A 10199-nucleotide genomic window follows, 5' to 3' on the forward strand; every position below is an offset into this window, starting at 1 on the left:
ATGAAAAGAAAAGCTAAGGAAAAGCGGTGGGACAAAGGAGAGAAAAAGGCTCGACGGAGTATAAAATAGGAGCGATTAAGGAAAAAAGGCGACTAAAGAAAAGAGGCGAAATGAATGCGACTAAAGGAAATAGGAATGAAAAGAAAGGCATGAGTATATGGGAAAGGCGACCAAAGGAATAGAAAATGGAAAGAAGATTAAAGGAGATCGGGATGACAAAGTGATGACATAATGTTCAGTAGGGTAGAACCCCACCTAAAGACCGACCAGCGGGAAAAACAGACTATAAAATTCCCATCGGATTGGCGGGGTAATGTTAGGGGATTTTTCCTCGGCCCATATAATGTCCTGGGCCCAGCCACTGGAGGGGACTTCATAGAAGACAAGAGATGAGGGGACAAAAGAGGACTAAGGAGGGAGGGTGTCAGGAGAGGAAAATATGATTTGATATAAAATAAGGTGTAAGGTGTCAGGAGAGAAAAAATTAGGAAAGTGACTTAAAGCAAGTGACGGGGTGATAAAAGGCAATGAAAACCTACGGATTTGGGACGGTTAATCTGATCACCTTTACACACTTGGATTTGACACACTCTTTTTGGGGGAGACGACTTCGACTTCTTCGGACTTGGAGATTTCTTCTTGATCCAAAGAGCTCCAGAGAGTACTTCTTCTCCATGAAATAGTTTTACAGCTTCCATTATATAGTGAGAAACTGTAAACAAATTTATGATAATGGAATCTCTCATTCTCATACTCTCGTGAACGTAGACTTAGTACCAAACCACGTAAAATTTATACATTTATCTCCATGTTTTCTGTATTTAAATATTGTTTATCACTATAGGCGTACGAACTGATACAATACAACCACATCGGACCACATCTGGAGACTCCATATAGTATCGATCAAGGCTCAACTCTGAATACCCAAATTATCAAGACCTGATCTAACGGTGTGTGAAATACCACATAAACAAGGTTGACCAAATTCGTTGTCATATTAGGTATTTAAGTACCTTGTTATTGTCTTCTACTTCCTGAGATGTCCATATCGATTGCCGAATCTTTTAAACTTTTTATACGTTCCAAAAGAGCTAGCCTATATCCTATATATGTGTGTACGTGGCAGTCTGGAGGCTTTCTACCAAACTAGCTAGACATTGTTGTTACTTGTTGGAATCCTTTTCAGCCTCCAATTCTTTATAATGGGTCCCAACTTCCATTAATAACTCATGAAACTCACCGGCATGCATTTTGGAAATCCTGAAAAATGCCTCTTCGTTTCTTTTTTTAAGGTCTCAAACATTACCCTAATTCAACCGTGTACCTCGTGTCACGCAGAAACACTAAAAAAGGTCAAAAAAGGTGTGCATTTTTTTCGTTCTTTAAAGAACATTAAAAGTGTGTACCACAAGAAAAGAAAGAAAAACAACGAACGCGAGGAAAGCATGTAGAGATGTGATTTAGTATTTTGATAGTGGTCGGTGGTTCAGTATATGAGATGTTTGTGTGTGTTATAAACCAATTCTCGAAGCTGCTACACATTGATAGTGGTCGGTTCAGATAGTGATCAATGATTATATGCTTGCCTCTCAAATGGTTTGGCAAGCATTAGGTGTTGCATTCGAATTCGAGTATAGATTCACTTTATAATTCTATTGGTATTAACTGTGCGCCTAAAAAGTTATTAAATTTTCTAGCGAGGATTGGAGTCTAAGTTGCATTTGAATAGTGAGATATTTTCAAATATTCTCTAACAAATTATAAGCAAAATCACTGGTCTTGCTTTGTTAATCTACAAGCATTGTTGATGATCATACATTCATATTAAACACTCCGTTCTGGTGGGCAGAGAATTGAGTGTCGGACATCGACAGCCATGTCTCGAAAGAAGAGTATAAAGTATGTGCGTATAGTCAGTAATTGTCTTGTAAGTATTGTAGAAGGGTGGGCGTGAGGTCAGATTATAATGTATTGAAAAATCATTCAACATATAATTTATTTATTTTTTTTTAAACACACGTATTAACATATAAATATGTATATTTAAATAGAAGAATAAAAATAATAAATTACATCTTGATGTGTGGTGTGGAAATGATAAATAGTATTTCTCTAACGGCCTCGTTTGTTTTTACAAATGAGATGAGATTAGTTAAAATAAAATATTGTTAGAATATATTTTTTTAATATTAATTTTATTTTAAAATTTAAAAAAATTAAATTGTTTATTTTATTTTATGTGTAGATTTAAAAAAATTATAATGATTAGATGAAATGAAATGAAAATATTTATAAAAACAAACGAGGCGATCTCTCCTAGCAAAAAAGAGGAGAAAATAGAAGACATGAAATGCTGTTCACGCTACTACATGTGGATTATGAATTAGTTTCTCAATCGTTCTCTATATACAGATTGGTTGGTCCAAATTTAACGCTTGTAATTTAAATCTTACTGGTTTTGCCTATGACTTGAATAAATCAGACTTGATAATATATCTACTTAATAGTTCAGCAGCGACTTTTGCAATTCATTAAGGACCAACTTGTTTCGTGAAAGCTTCAACAAATTGACTGTGAAGAGCAGGTGAGGGACCTTTGATCTACATTTAAATGGAATTAAATTATTAATTAATTAGCTGACTCTCGTACAAATTGTTTTTAAATTTTAATGCAAATTAAGGATGAGTGCCCCCATCGTATATACATAAAGAGTAATGATTTGTATGTCTATAAGTCTCTTTCCTTTTTCTTTTCTTTTTTTTTTTTAGTAAACTCCACAATAAAAAGTATAAAAAAAATCTGTTCTTTTTTAGTCAGATTTATTTTTTTGCAAAGGATTTTCGTAAAATTTATCTATTTGAGACATGTAGCTATCCTTATACAATATATATATATATAGTACATGTTTGAGATTATGGTAGAAATTATAACTTATAGTTTTAAGGCTTATAGCTTATAACTTAAATAATAAGTTATATTATTAAAAAGTTATTTACTGTTTGGTAATTATGTGTTTAAAATACTTTCAAATATATTACATTTATTTAAAAACAAATTTAAAAAAATAATTTTTGAGATAGAATTGACGATTATTTAAATTTTTAAATATTATGACCATATAAAATTTGAAAGTTGTAATTATATAAAAATTGTATAGATATTTTCATTTACTGATAATCTTTTTAAAATTCAAATTAAGTTGTGCATTATTCGGAAAAATTCATTTGAGAAAAAGCATCATCAAAAATATTTTTTAATTTATTTGAGATTAAAATTACTTTAATAGATAATATTTAAACAATTTAATATTTTTATTAAAGAATTTTTAAGATTATTTAAATATTTTTAAATACTTACAACAACTCCAAACAAGACCATAGACTCAGCAAGAAGGTAAGGTTAGTGTTTTACAGCTGTGCACATTAATTAATGTTGGCAAAGAAATAAACAGGTCAAAGTGTTGAATTCCACTTCTTTGTGGGAAATGAGGAATATAAAAGTCTTCATTTCCATGGTCTAACCAAGCAAGTGCAAATAGACTACTCAACTCGTTTTGGGTAAAGTTGAAGAGTATGGCGGTCGGAACCTGCAACGAATTTCATCCTCCTCCTATATCTCGGTTCCCTAATTTGATGTCAATCAAAGTGCACGAAATATTGTTTTTTAACACGTGCGTTTAAACTGTTTTTTTACCATCTCGAAATGACCAATGTTGGTCTCACAAGGGAGCATTTTTTTTTTGTCCTTAAAAAACTTGGGGTTTAAAGAAAAATAAGAACTTTAATGCATAGTTTGGTTACGCAGTTTAGATAAGATGATATCAGATATTTTGTTAAAAGTTGAATAAAATATTACTGTAATATTATTTGTTAATATTATTTTTATTTTAAAATTTAAAAAATTGAATTATTTATTATATTTTATGTAAAAATTTGAAAATATTATAATGATTATATGAGATAAGATAGTTTGATTTTGTGTAACCAAACCAATAAGTTTGGTGGATAATAATAATGGTAATAATAATGGATAATGGATCTATAAAAATAAAAAATTAAATTAAATAAAATAAAAAAAGGGGAAGTGGTTGATCCAGCACAAGAAAGGTCATGCTTTGGAATAATTATAAATACAAGTGATGGCTAAAAATTAGGCAAGAGGTTTATATTTTTATCCGATATTAATAAAATATAAATATATGAAGTGAGTCTTATAATATTTATTATTTATATAAATATTTTAAAATAATATTAATTATTTAATAAATATTTTGAAGTCTATTTTATATGTTTGTCTCGAATAGAAAATCAAAGAAGATTACATTGATTGCAAATAGGGTAGCATTATAGCCACAGATGATGGCTCTTGAGAGATTCTTCTGATTAGTACATTTTTTGTTTTTATATATTTTTTTAATCTCCTTTAACAATTATTTTTAAAAAATATTTATTTAATCACTAAATAATAAAAAATAAAAATAAAAAAATTATCGAACCCATCATCTGAATGTTTTACAGGGAGCTAAAGCATTTTTCCTATCAATATACACCACAAAAAAAGCAAGCACAAAATGAAACGTGTGGAATATGCTGAAAAATTCAAAAAAGGAAGGCGTGTGAACGCGGTGACCAGAGAGCCGTAGATTATAGAGTAGAGATGTGATGCACACTGTGGAGTGGGTAATGAGCAGTCAGCCGAGAGAGAGAGATTAGGTCCAATAGACCGTACGTTTTCCTTTTTCAAAGAACTTTTTTTTTTTTTGGCAGAAGTTCGAGCAGTTGTTTGGGGGTAATTTGCGCACCCGTCGCGTTCTCTGCGTTGTGTACACATATAAAACCTTATCCGTGTTACCTTTCCCTTCTAAATTCATTTCCTCAAACATTTGTTGCGCATCAAAGATAACTCTTATACTCTCTAAACATAGAGCGCGCGCACAAACAGTAGCAATTTACCCAAAAGCCAAAAACGTCTCTAAAGAGCCTGAAAATACAAAAATTCCGGGCCTACGGTAATCCCAACACCACGTTTCTCTACCGCTTATCTCGAAATCCTTATCCGTAAGCTTCTGAAATTACTTTGTCTTCTTCTCTGTCTGCTTCAAGAGCTCATATCTAATCTCATTCAGTCTTCACCAATCTTCTCTCTCTGTTTATTTATTTTTCTTTTCTTTAAATTTATATTTGGACTGAATTTATTGAGGCTTGTTCTAGGAGTTTTATCTTTTATCTTATCCCCCCTCCCTCTCCCTCCCTTGAAACCGCTTGAACGATCGCTGTGCTTTCACGCTCACCAATCCGATTGAATCGAGGGTTCTTCTTTCAAATCTTGTTTCTTTTTTTTTTTTCATTTGATTTTTCTGGGTCTTCGTTGAGTATTTGATTTGGGCGTCCCTTCGTCGCATTGTCGTGTTTCCTTGGTTATGGCCTTGCTTTCGGCTTTATTGGAGATTTTGCGGAGACCCACAATGGTGGGTATGCTAAGCGAGCTCATGATGTTCACAACGCCTCTGTGGATGGCGTTTATTGTTGGGGTTTTGGTTGGATGGGCATGGAAGCCCAGATGGGCCAAGAATTTGCGCAATTGCTACGTGTCCAAGGACGCTTTGCCAGCGTCACCGGCCTCATCGATGTCCACGTGTTTCGCTTCCATTCCGAGCTTGAAGTTGAACGCCTTGAAGTTTCAGCTGCCCAGCTGCGTTTCTTGGACTGCCGATGATAAGGAGGGTCTCTCTTTGCCACCGGCTGCCACCAAATCTGATTCCAGGTTTGTTTGCTTTGTTTATGTTATTTAAGCGATCTGGTGACTTGGGCTTTGCTAATAATTCATTTCTTAATACTTTGGTTAAGGAGGTGGAAATAAGTCCCAACTGTTGAATTAAGATTTGGGTCATGTCATTGTCTAGAAGCTAGATTTGTTTTTTCTTTGGTTTCGATACGGAGCTACGAGCAAGGCAGCTCTGCTCCGGAAAGAAAGAAGCCATCAGGTCCTTTTAAGCTTATGTGAATTTGAAAATTTTCAATCATGCAGTTTGAATCAGAGCATGGAAATGGCAAATTGAGAATGAAACTGTGATCTTCTAAAAACTTTATTTTACTTGGGCAGTTTGTCACAGCACGATGCTGAAAAATCGGCTCTGGTGACGGGAGAGGATTTAGAGCACATATGCCGGCTAGTTGAGGAAAGTGATGGTGGCCCTGCTTGGATTCAGATGATGGACCGTTCTACCCCTAGTATGAGCTATCAAGCTTGGCGTAGAGACCCTGAGGTGCCTTTCTTTCATTTCTTGAGCTTCCCACCATGAATATGTAGTTTATGAACAATTAATTATGTCCGACTCCCCACCATTATTTATCAAAAGAGGATATATATTTTGAGAACGAACACAAAAAAATGTAGTTTGATGGCGACATGATGGGCTTGTGGAAGTGACTCTAGCATCATATTAGTTTGGAATGTAATGTTTGTGCACTCTTTGATTTATTGGATTACGTTTTGGTGTCTTTGCTAGACTGGCCCTCCACAATATCGGAGTAGGACCTTGTTTGAGGATGCCACTCCTGAGTTGGTGAGGGAATTCTTTTGGGATGATGAGTTTCGAGTAAAGTGGGATGACATGCTTATACATGCTGCAACCTTGGAAGAGTGTCCCACCACAGGAACCATGCTGGTGCAGTGGGTGCGAAAGGTAAGGAGAGCATTTCTTTATCTTTAGATGCTTATATTGCCCTTGTTTCATTCGCTTGTGTTTTACAATGTTTTCTATGTTGCAGTTCCCTTCTTTTGTAGTGATAGAGAGTATATAATAGGCCGTCGAATCTGGCAATCTGGACGATCTTACTACTGTGTAACAAAGGTATGGGGTGATTTCAGCTTATTTGGAATTATCTAAAACTGGCAAAGTTATAGTGTTTTTTAAGTGTGTTCTCTAGTTAAGGAATTAGGCATTTCTGTTTGTTTCTTTTTCTTGTATTTGCAGAGAGGGAAAATGCTTAGTTTGAGATCTGTAGTACCTAGAAGTGTCTTCACATTTTATCTACTTCTGTAGGTTTGTATTGTCTTCGTAGTTTCAAGAATGTATAGTCAATTGGACAAACAGATGTAGTATCCTTCAGATTCTTTTTTGTGTTCTAACCATTTGTGCTAATGCATTTTAATGCTGTAGTTTGAGGACATGATATATGATGATAGTTGTTAGTGTTCTAAGTATGATGGTTTATGTAGCTTTATAACTACTGCATCTTTTCAGAAGAGAGAGAGAGAGAGAGAGAGAGAGAGAGAGAAGGAGTCACTCTGTAGCATTTGAAATTTAGGCAAATGATTGTCCTGTAGCATCAAAACTTGGGCAATGTGAGGCTAGTCACTAGTAATGTATCATAAGCTTTATTTGCACATGGCACTTTGATCATTATCAATGGCATCTTTTTTTTTTTCTTAAATTGTTAGTAACAATAAAAAGTTGCACAAAAACTATCCAAGAGGAATTGATTTCTAACAAAAACCACACAAGGATGAGTGGATGACATATGGATGTCATAAGCAGCATGCAGCTAACTCACGATTCTCAATGGCATCCTTTGACTTTATTTCTCTATTTGTTTACCACTGTTTATAATTTTTGCTAAATTTGATTTCTTGAAGTTTCTGAATAAGGAATAACTTGTTTTCATGTTTTCTCTCATCTTAGGGAGTACCCAGCTCCTTGGTGCCAAGGCGCAACAAACCCAGACGTGTTGATTTGTACTATTCAAGTTGGTGCATTCGTGCAGGTAATATTAGTTTTACCATGCATCTTTTTATCATGAAAAGTGCCTATATGTATTCCTCTTATTTTTGTGGTTTTGTAAAAGTGGAACACCTTCATTCTTAGGTTTGAATCTCGCTGCTACAAAATTGGTATATTTTTGGTTTCCACTAGTGAAAGAGGATTAAAAAGAAAACCTGTGAATTTTCCTAAGAGGGGGGTATCTTTGTTGAGACATAATGGGCAGCGCCGCAGCAGCTTAGATTTTTAGTATTCCTCTATGCTATTTCTCATGGTCTTGGACCAAATCAATGACTGAGACATGTTTCTGTTGTATATTTACCAGTTGAATCGAAGAGAGATGGCCAGTTGACTGCATGTGAGGTGTTGCTATTTCATCATGAAGATATGGGTATTCCATGGGAGATTGCAAAGCTTGGGGTTCGTCAAGGCATGTGGGGTGCTGTGAAGAAGATTGATCCCGGTTTACGCGCATATCAAAAGCAGAGAGCATCTGGAGCCCCACTATCACGTTGTGCTTTCATGGCCCAGATCAACACCAAGGTCAGTGCAGACTACGTGAGATCATTGGAAAACAACAGCAGCAATTCGTCTGAGGTTGAAAAGCGAGACTCATCTGGGAAGCAAAAGGAGAAAAACATACCCAAGCTTCTAGTTGTTGGTGGAGCAATCCTCCTTGCCTGTAGCCTTGACCGGGGGCTCTTGACTAAGGCAGTTATATTTGGAGTAGCCAGAAGGTTTGGGGGAATTGGAAGGAGGTTGTGATTGAGAATGCTTTTGCATCATTCGAGAGATGCCGGCCACTTTGTTGCAGTGAAGTGAGAAACTGCTCAATGAAGGATCTCCTACTTGCCCCCTTTTTAGAGGATAGAAAACATAATTCTTTTCCTATTGTTTGAGCTATAGAGCAGCCAGCTTTAGATTGGAGAAGAGAAGACCGCTCATAGTTGTAGTCGTCATAGTTGGAGATGTCATTAAGGATCTCATGCTCCAGAAATAACAAGAATATTCAAGTTCTTTCATATTCATGTCCTCAGTCTTTTCATATTCCTACGTGGCTTCATCCTTGTGCATTATGACTAGAAGAAACAAACAACAGAATATGAATACATTGATGCTTCTCAGAGCATGATGCATTTCCTTAAAAGAGTTGATTGTGCAATTTGTTTTTTTTTGTAAGAGTTTATTATGCAATTACTGGTGCCTCTTTACAAGCAAACTCGTATATTTTTGTACCTTGGAGCTTCTTCATGCATGGCCAGTTTCCTTTCGCGGAGAGGATATCGACCGAGACTCTGAAACTGGTTGAATGCGTATGTTGTGTGGTTTACAAAAGAGTTCATTGCCCCCATCTGTGGGTCATGGAGGACTAGTTGATATCAAAAGGCGAGCCTGGTGCTCTCTGGTTCGCTGGGCCCATGCATCCCTGAGGTAAGCTCTGTTTCTTTTGTTGCATGTGGCTTAGCAAATCCCCGGGTTTCTCACAATTCATGTATGCACAGAATCATATGTTTATTGCCGAGACACACCTGGGAGATCCCTATTTAAAGTTCCTTTTTAGGCATAGTATTCAAGGCCTTCGGGTCTCAAAATTATAATTTCCTTGAGCACGTATCCCGGTTCTGTTTATGCTTCCAATTTGTCACTATTACCCTACCGTGAAGGACTTGAATCTAAAGATTGTATAACTCCTGAAAAACTCCGGCTTCTGTTCACACCCAAAGCCAAGAACAGTAATTTTTTTTTTTTTTTTTTTAAAGGCTTAGGCTAACTTAATTGAGAAATGTTATTTATAATCTCTACATCACACACCAATATGTGATTGTCATCAATTGAGAAATCCTATTTAAACACATATTTACATATCAATATGTATATGTTTAAATAGAATGACAAAAATGACAAATCACATATATGTGATGTAGGAGATGATAAGTAGAATTTTTCAACTTAATTAGATCCAAATGAACTAAAATGAGTACAGAACGGTGAATGGTAATGCACAATCTTGTTGAGTCACTATTGTAACTCCCACTACTAACAATACCCAAAACCTTTTCCCCATCTCTTAATTATTTCTCTCTGATTTCTCTCTAGAAAGAACCTACCTAGTGGACAGTTCCCCTCAGCTCAGTCTCTTCTCCTGTCTAGAAGAGTGTTTTCCTGAACCATTTGGCCTTTGAGTAATGCTGGACACGGTCATGGATTGTGCAAGCGATGCGCTAACCTTTTGAAAAAAAGGGGTTCATCGTTAAAAAATTATTTTTTTCATGTGGACTCTATATTTACTCACTTTTTTCAAAAGAAGTATATGGCGCTTGCGCACTCTAAGACCGCAAATATCATTTCTCTTTAGTCTTTTATTATCTCTGTTTTTTTTCTATAAACTAAATTGAAAAGTAATTGACATATATCGTCTTCTAGCCAGTGGATT

The 10199-nt window shown here is 35.4% G+C and overlaps 1 pseudogene; it reads left to right on the forward strand.

Annotated features, from left to right (window-relative positions):
• The first annotated feature begins 4832 nt into the window (after positions 1 to 4832).
• On the forward strand, positions 4833 to 8912 carry LOC121236933 (annotated as a pseudogene).
• The last annotated feature ends 1287 nt before the right edge of the window (positions 8913 to 10199 follow it).

The sequence above is a fragment of the Juglans microcarpa x Juglans regia genome, chromosome 6S (genome assembly GCF_004785595.1).
Source record: "Juglans microcarpa x Juglans regia isolate MS1-56 chromosome 6S, Jm3101_v1.0, whole genome shotgun sequence".
Lineage (NCBI taxonomy): Eukaryota > Viridiplantae > Streptophyta > Magnoliopsida > Fagales > Juglandaceae > Juglans > Juglans microcarpa x Juglans regia.